Source organism: Microtus oregoni, unplaced genomic scaffold (genome assembly GCF_018167655.1).
Source record: "Microtus oregoni isolate MIOR12 unplaced genomic scaffold, Mior012 000012F_ref0000307, whole genome shotgun sequence".
NCBI classification, from domain to species: Eukaryota; Metazoa; Chordata; class Mammalia; order Rodentia; family Cricetidae; genus Microtus; species Microtus oregoni.
This window is the reverse complement of record NW_024543071.1, coordinates 22,567,563-22,575,751: the sequence shown is the minus strand read 5'-3', so window position 1 is coordinate 22,575,751 and position 8,189 is coordinate 22,567,563. Positions and strand designations below refer to the sequence as shown.

At 49.3% G+C, this 8,189-nt stretch overlaps 1 protein-coding gene across 1 annotated transcript in view; it reads left to right on the top strand.

Annotated features, from left to right (window-relative positions):
• The first annotated feature begins 1,192 nt into the window (after window positions 1-1,192).
• LOC121454110 (1-phosphatidylinositol 4,5-bisphosphate phosphodiesterase epsilon-1-like) overlaps window positions 1,193-8,189 on the top strand; it is a 42,365-nt gene continuing 35,368 nt past the window's right edge. The window contains exon 1 of the mRNA XM_041661311.1: window positions 1,193-1,478. The gene's annotated coding sequence lies outside the window, so the exon portion shown is untranslated. The remainder of the gene's footprint in view (window positions 1,479-8,189) is intronic.

Below are 8,189 nucleotides of genomic sequence, written 5' to 3'. Positions count from 1 at the left end.
CAACATTAGTTTTCATTAAAATCCTAGGGGTAGGAAAACAGCAAAACAGAGTAGGGATAGGGCTGGCAGGGTTTTCTGACGGGCAGAATTCTTTGGCTGTCTCGTGCATTCTTGTTCCAGCCTCTCCTGGGCTCTAGAGGCTCCAAGGAGGGGAGATCTTTTTCAAGAGGGACCTAAGCTGAACAGGAGCAGAACCCGAGGGAGGCAGCCATGATCCAGATACATAGGTCTGTTCCAGGTAGAGCTGGGGGAGTCTGGGGGCTGGACACACCCTGTTGTATTGGCCTCCCCCCATAATGGGGAGCGAGTATGGAGGGGGATATTGAGATATCGGAGGTTTGACTATGGCTGTGGTTTGAAAGGTTGGTTTGGTCCAAGGGAAAGACAGATGTGAAACGTGGGCCTAAAGGGTCAGCTCTGATTGAATGTGTGAAGAGGTGTCAGGTCAAAGGTCTCTGTGAAATAGGTAACAAAGGAGAAGGCACAGGTTTAGGCAAATGGGAGGAGTTTTGGGTTTTCTCCAGGTCTCTGGCTCTCCCAACTGCAGACGGGGCATAAAACTTTTGCCAGTAGCAGAGAACGCTTGATGCAGAGCCGGAAGTTTCTGGTAGCTGTGAAAAATCTCCAGATTTGCTTCGAAACACCCAGCAGATGTGAGTGTTTTTTAGAGGTCACAGGAATGGGTGGCCACACGCAGTGAAGGGTTGTCGCGAGCCCAGCTGTAGTGTTCTACAAGTACTCGTGAAATGAATGGGTGAAGGATAGTGCTGAGTCTCACTGATGACACCTATTAGAGTAACTTTAGTCAAGTCACCCAGAGAAGGTCTGCAGGAGGGGAGGCAGTGCCAGTGCAAGAGGACCTCAGCCCCTGAAGGTGTGCAAAGTTCCCTCTCTCCCAGGAGCTGGGTGACCCGGCATAGCTGTAGCCGGCTCCCTCCTGGGCCTGAGCCAGAGAGTGGCTCCTGGGCGCCTTAGCCAGGGGCCCAGGCGAGGGTCGCCTGGACCGCCAGGGCGGGAGATAGCAGGGTGGTGGGGGCGGGCCCCGTCCGGCAGAGTCGGGGGCGGGCCAGGCACTAGCCGCTCCCCTGGTCGCCTAGCGGCCCACGGCGGCGCTCGCGGTCTCTCACCCCGCGGGCGAGTTCTGGGAAAGCCCGGCCCAGGGCGGGGGCCCTCGCCGCCCCGCTCGGCTTGGCTCCGGGCAGCTCGCACTGCTGAGGCGAGGGACGCGCGGGCTGCGCCCGAGTGCTGGCGGGCGGGGACGGGACGTGCGGGCAGCGGGCTCGAGCAGTGAACAGCAGCAGCGCGCCCCGCTGGGCTCCCGGGCACTGGCCCCGCTCCTGAGCGCTCCTGGGCACCGGCTGTGCGGCTGACACTCGGAAGCCAGGACTCCCCACGCCTCCTGCGACGCGCGCGCGCGGACGAGGTCCCCGAGGGACAGGCTACTCGGGGACCGCCGCACGACTGGCTGGAGATCTAAGGTGAGCCTGCGGCTCTGCCGCTGGGTCCCCAAGGACCGCGGACCCGGAGTGCTCCGGCCTGGGTGCTCTCGGGGCTGGAGTCGCGCCCAGCAGCAGCCTGACTTTTTGTACCTGGTGGCCCAGCGGCTCCCGCCTCCCAGGGGACAGCCCATCCCTCGGGGAATGTGAGGCTGGAGGTCACCCGGTGACCCCTCTTTGGCTCACCACTTCATGCTGTGTGTGTAGTGTGAAAGTGGCCAGCACAAAGAAAAGTAGGAGTCCTTTTCGCGGCGGGACTCGGCAACATATTTCAAGGAAAGTTCTCAGACATTGTTTCCGGAGAGATTTATCTGCAGAGTCCTAGGAAATACAATGCAGGACCCGTCTCACTGTAACCGGTGACGTCTAGAGTGGTTATCTATGCTTTTTCTTCAAAGTCCCTCTAAATAACCAAGATGCACGCTCTAAATAACCAAGATGCACGCAGTTCTTTGGCGAAGATACGTGCTAAGTGCATAGTGTAAATACGCTTCCCGCTTAAGCCAAGCCACACTTGGTTCGATTGACTGAATCAATTAGTATAAGAAATTTTCATCATTAAATTATTTCAGTGTTTTTTTAAAAAAAAACTCTCTGAGTGGATTGCTAGAGTTGACTTTGCTAAAAACTTTTTTTTTTTGTACATAGCTCACAATTCCATCAGTATTGGTGGGTTTCCTTGACTTTCTTGAAGGAGCCCCCTGTGGGGGCAGGGTGAAGCCAAGGCTGCAGAATAGCTAAGACCAGGGACTTGGGAATCCTGGAGGAATAGTTGAACACCAGTCTGGGGAGTGGTTGCAGGTGGTTCCATACACAGATGCCAGTCTGGGGTCCTAGTTGTCAGTTCAGGAAGAGGCGGCTATCCCTCAGTTCCTAAACACAGCCCTGGCTTTTCTGACGAATGCCTGGCAGTAGTCTCTAGAGCCACGGTTCTCAACCTGTGGGTTGCAACCCCTTTGGGGCCCACCGACCCCTTCACAGGGCTTGCCTAAGACCATCGGAGAACACAGATGTTTACATTACGATTCCTAACAGTAGCAGAATTACACTTTTGAAGTAGCAATGAAAATAATCTTATGCTTGGGGGTCACTACGACATGAGGAACTGTGTTTATTAAAGGGTCACAGCGTTAGGAAGGTTGAACGCCACTGTTGTAGATGTACACTCTTCTTCACTGACTTCCCCCAGTCTCCCCACCCGTGGCCATTCTAAAGGGTAAACAGCCTTCACTCTCAAGTTTGCCGCCCCTCTTTGATCCTGGTAGACCTGTGAGATTTATGCAGATCTCTCTCTCTCTCTCTCTCTCTCTCTCTCTCTCTCTCTCTCTCTCTCTCTCTTTGCCCCAGCCAAGGTATCTGCTCTCTGACTTTGCTGAACTGATGTTTACATTTGGAAGGCTCTCTAGAAATAATTATGGGCAGGTATTAAATATTAAGACTCAGTTTTGTACATAATAAAGCTCCATTTCAGAGGAGTTAGTGTAACCAAAGGGATTTAGAGACGCATTTACCAGCAGCTTATCCTTTGCTTACAGCCCCAAGGAGCAATTTGCCTTGTGCTCAGGAGTGCCTCCTGGTCATCTTTGGCTCAAGACCAGGTGAGAGGTGAGATTAAGCCGGAGGAGCATTCTTCCCCCGCCCTCCTCGTAAGACAAGCTTCTTGATGCATTCCAGATTTGACCTTTGTCATAAAAAAAATTCATACTTAGGCATAAGGGGTGAAGCTAGAGACCAGTGAAGGTTGTTGGTTTCCTTTATCTATGGACAACGGTTCTTGGTTACATGTTTCTTTGGTCTTCTATCTTATACTTGATGGCTGGCATTTGTTTGGTGTGTGTAGTTTGCTACAGATTCCTAAACGAGTAAAGGAAATTTGAAAAGTTGAGGAGTTTTGTAAGTAGAGGGGACACTTTCAAGCATTATGTCTGTCCTGCAGGTTTGTGTTTGTTGGCAGTCCCTGCTTTCCACATGCAGCCTGCAGAGGACAACTGATACAGTCCTGGTTCCTACCCTGTTCCTTAGGGACCACTTGACAAGTGATGGGAGGCATGGATGGGACTTAGAGAAGCATGTAGCCTGGTGAACCTTGGGCGGGGAAGACAAGAGCTGTGGATTGATGGAATGGGGAATGGAAAAAGAGGAAGGATGTATCAAAGGGCACCAGCTGTGAGGCCTGGCAAGGAAGTTAAGAGTCTCCCTCTTCCCCTTTGCTTCAGGCTTGTTAATTTAATGTTAATTCAGTTGAGTTATGGCTTAAGTAGGTTTCCACGGGCCAGATTGGGAGCATAGCTCTCTGTGGCTGTATTGTCAATATGGTAGCCACTAGCCACATATGATTAAGTTTAAATGAGTTAAAAATAAATGAAATTATCTGCATCTAAGTGCTTGGATGCTTCACGTAGCTATATACACAGCACAAATACAGGACACTGCCATCACCGCAGAAAGGCCCACCCTAGAGAATTGTTTCCACAGAGTTGGTTTTCAAAGGGAACAGATTTGCAAATGAAATCTTTAAAGCTTCCTGTTTATAACTCTCCCCGTCTATATTGATGAAAATAACACTAGACAGCAGGTCACATATGTCATCTGTTAATGTATTTCATTCGTATGGCATTGGGCAGAAGTGCTAGAGACCTGACCCCTTACCTGCAGCCTTCTGTGGATTTATATTTCGGCAACAAAACTTGGTCCAGCCTGGTGTGACTTTGCAATCGTCTCCTTTTCTTAGCTGGCAACAACTGTTTATACATCTTCAGAAATAATGGACAGACACGGGATGTAGTATTGGACATATATACCCTTTATGTGGACACAATCAAAATGACTTCTATATTTCATGGCTGGTTTCTCAGTTTCTGCTGAGGAATGTATAATTCTGTTGTTAAATCCACACTGAAGATGACAAAGCAGAGGTAACGGAAGGCTAACGTGCATTAAAGTCACAGCGAAGCCTAATCTAAGCAGATTGGCTCTGGAATCTATTCTCTCGAGCACTGTGCTGTCCTGCATCTGACTTTGAGCTTATGATTCACACAAGTGACTAGGTGAAACTTAATAACTTTAATCCGGCCCATTGGGAAGTTTCAGATAAGAGTAGAGCTAAATCGTTTGGTGGTTGAGGGTTGAAAGCTTTGACTACCCAAGCCATCTCATCACGCATGCCCAGCAATGGTGCAGCTTGCCCGGTCCCGCCCTCTGCCAGTGACACTCAGACTTTTAGCCATTGGCTGTGTGAGAACTGGAAAGAAAAAGAGGTCATTTTTTGATACTTAGGGATAGTAGAGACACAACTGGGCTGCGTTGAAAGCCATGGAACAGGGGGGCTTGTATCCCTAAGTGCTGCGGTGGAGGCAAGGACTTGTTCCCCAGCTCAGTGGCAGAGCTATTATGCTGGGCCACCAGGATCCCCAGGCTTTTCAGCCTGTTTCATCGGGTCTAGATTCACCTGACCCAGTAAGAGCTCTCTCCGGGAATTCACATGAATCTTTCTTTAAGTCATGGAGCATCAGGGTTGTTTGAGCTAGAGACAGGAATGACCTTCTTACATCTCCTTCCCCCCAGGAAACCTCAGGTGGCTTCTTCTTGGCTTTTTGGAAACCCCAAAGTTTCTCTTTTGTAAATGGGGACATGTTCTGAGTGCTCTGCCATCTGTGTGTTCCTTTAACCAAGGACTCTGCGGGACCCTTTCTTTAGTGAGGGGACATGAGTGCCTCTCGTCTTGAAGTTTCCTGATGGTTGTGTGCCTTCTCCCACCAGCTAGTGTGACTTAAAGATAGGTTCAGACATCCTTCTTGTCAAAGGCAAAGTATCTAGACCCAAACTTGCCAGAGTATACTTAAGTCTTGCCCCAGACAGTTCTTAAAAAACAATATTTTTAAAGGTAATTAAAAATGATTTGCCCAAAGCAAATTGCATAGGCTCTTATATAGCATATACTGACTATTCAATAAGTTAGCTACTCGCACTATTGTATCTTCGCTGTGAGAGGATGTAGTTTGGGGTTTGGGAGGTGCATGTGGGAGGTCAAGGGTGAGTCCTTGGCATCCGTGGATACACTGCTTTATATGACCAAATGGAGTCGGCAGATGTGTTTAAAGTAAGGCATTTTCCTGGATTTCTGTGTAGGTTCAATCTCATCACACAGCTCCTATAAGAAGGAGATGGAAGGCCAGAGTTTGTAGAGAGAGATAAGTCATATGATGTAAAGAGAGGAAAAGGATGCAGGCAGATAGCTGGTAAGACACCAGCCTAGCATATTTGAGGCTCTGGGTTTGATCCCCAGCCTGAAGGGTGGAAAAAAGGCAGGAAACTGAATTCTTTCCTAGAGCCTGAGGAAAAGGCTCGCAACCCATCGGAGCCTTCTGACCTCCAAGGCTGTACGGTGACAGATTTGTGTTATTTATTTCAGTCAGGTGTAGTCATTTGTCACAGCAGTTTAGGAATCAGGACGCAGCGTGGAGGAGACATTGGAGAGCGGTCCAAAGCTACCTAAATCAGAGAGCAATGAGCCGGCCTTTGCTGAGCGCTTTGCCCGAGGCGCTGCCTCTGAGTGCTTTGTGAGCGTTTAAAGGGTTTAACCTGCAGTCCTAGGAAGTGATCATCTGCTGGCTGCAGGAGCAGACAGAAGTCTGAGTCTTGCCCAGGCTCCCACTAGTGCAGGTACAGCCGTGTTGTGGGTCCAAGTCTCTCGGTGCTCTTCACTGGGAACCCCACCATCCCCAAAGCAGGTACCTGAAGCCTTCACCTTTGAATGGCTGTAGGTAAGGGAAAGGCAATGTTTGATTTGGTGAGAAGGGCAGTGTAGCTGGTTTTATTTTCCCTTCAAATGCTGATGATTGAAGTCCTGTTGAGTTCTTGTCGTTCTTAAGTCACAGTGCTCCGACAGCTGCAGCCGGAGGAACAGGCTGGGCAGGCAGAGCTGCCTGCACCCCTGCTCCCACCTCCATTCCCGCTGGACCTCCCTCCTCACCACAGGCTGCTGGCTCTGGAGCCCCACTGGCTCTGTGTCCCACCTCTGCCTGTTTATTGGATTTGCCCATTCCTGACTCTCCCTTCAGCCCCAAATTCCACCTCCCCTGGTCCCTCTGCTCCTCAGTCTGGAGCTGTTTAGTGTCAGGACAGGGATCAGGGTTTCTCAGGTCCTCAATGACAGCAAGTAGGAGTTTCTTGGTCTTTTCTTTTGATTTTGCTGATGATTATCGGTGTTCTGCCGGGACTTCTTTTGAGTCTCAAGCATCTAATTCTAGGAGATAACAATTTGGACAAGGTGTTTTTATTATTTTATTTTATTTTTAAACACTGTTCCAGGAGGGTTTGGAGCCTCAGTCTGGTGAGTGAGGTGCTGGCCATGGAGACCCCAGCATTTTGTTCTGCTTCTCTTGAGTAGTTTCACTCTTACTTGCTTTCTATATTGGCGCCGCCTGAGATTTTGCATGACAGGAAGCATTAATGTGGAGAGGGAACTACATCCTAAGTAAAGATACAATATGTATGATATTTAATGCACAGATTAGATGTGAAAGAAACGTAACTCTGGATTTTCCCTCATTCCATTCTATAAGTTTAGCTCTGGAGGCAGGCTGTTTGGATTGTTTATATCCTGACTCCACTGTTAATAATTGGCGTGGCTGTCCACCTGCAAGATATGCAGTCCAAGTGTCTGAGTGTACATAGTGGAGGGTCATAGTGTCACTTATCTACTAGGTTGTGAAACTGAACTGGATAAATCCATGTAGTGTTGAGAGCAACACTTACTATAAAATAAAAATTCAACACGTATTTGCCAGTGTGAGTTTTTGTTTGTTTTGTTTTTGTTTTTCAGGACAAGTTCTCTCTACATAGCTCTGGCTATCCTGGAACTCACGCTGTAGACAAGGCTGGCCTCGAACTCACAGAGCTCCACCTGCCTCCGCCTCCCAAATGCTGGGATTAAAGGCGTGCGCCACCACCGCCCGGCTACCATGAGCTTTTCTAGACTCAGTGGTATGGCAGGAAAATAGTCTAATTTCTTTTCACTTCAGTGACCGAGGGCTGTTTCTTAGGGGCTCAGTAGCTGGCCCTGCCTGAGGTCTCTGAGATCTCCTGGTCTTCTGCCCAGAAGCAGAGTGGCTGCTGCTTATAGAGGCTACCGGACATTTCTTCTTCTGCCTCCTGCCAGCCAGCCAGAAGGGCCTGGAGTATGTGGTATAGGATGATGCTTGCAGCTCCCCAACCTCAACTTTGCCTCTGCTCCAAATTCAGAATATAATATAAACTCTGACCTCTAGCTGGAAGGTGTAAGGTGTCCCCCCCCCCTCGCCCCGCAGGTGACAGTATCCCAGTATCCCTTCATTGAGGGTGTGAGCACTGCAGGGAGATCAAAGTACTGGGAGAAACAAAACACAGTAGCCCAGTCCTGACAGGGCTCATAGTCAGTACTGGCTATTTGGTGTCAGCCAGACTCATTAACAATTTGCCTAAAACCTGTTCTATCTCTCTGCTTGGTAGTGACATTGCTGGGGTCAGGTTATAGGGTCTGCATCAGCCACTCACAGCGACTGAGAAAGGTCTCCTTCTATGGGTGTGCCCCCATCCAGAAGTCAGCAGGCATTTATGTAGTTTTGTTCCTTGACCGCTTGCTACATTGAAGTAATTAAAGAGTGGGGCTTCTTTATTCAGAATTAAAGAGGAGGCAGAAGCAAGGAGAGACTC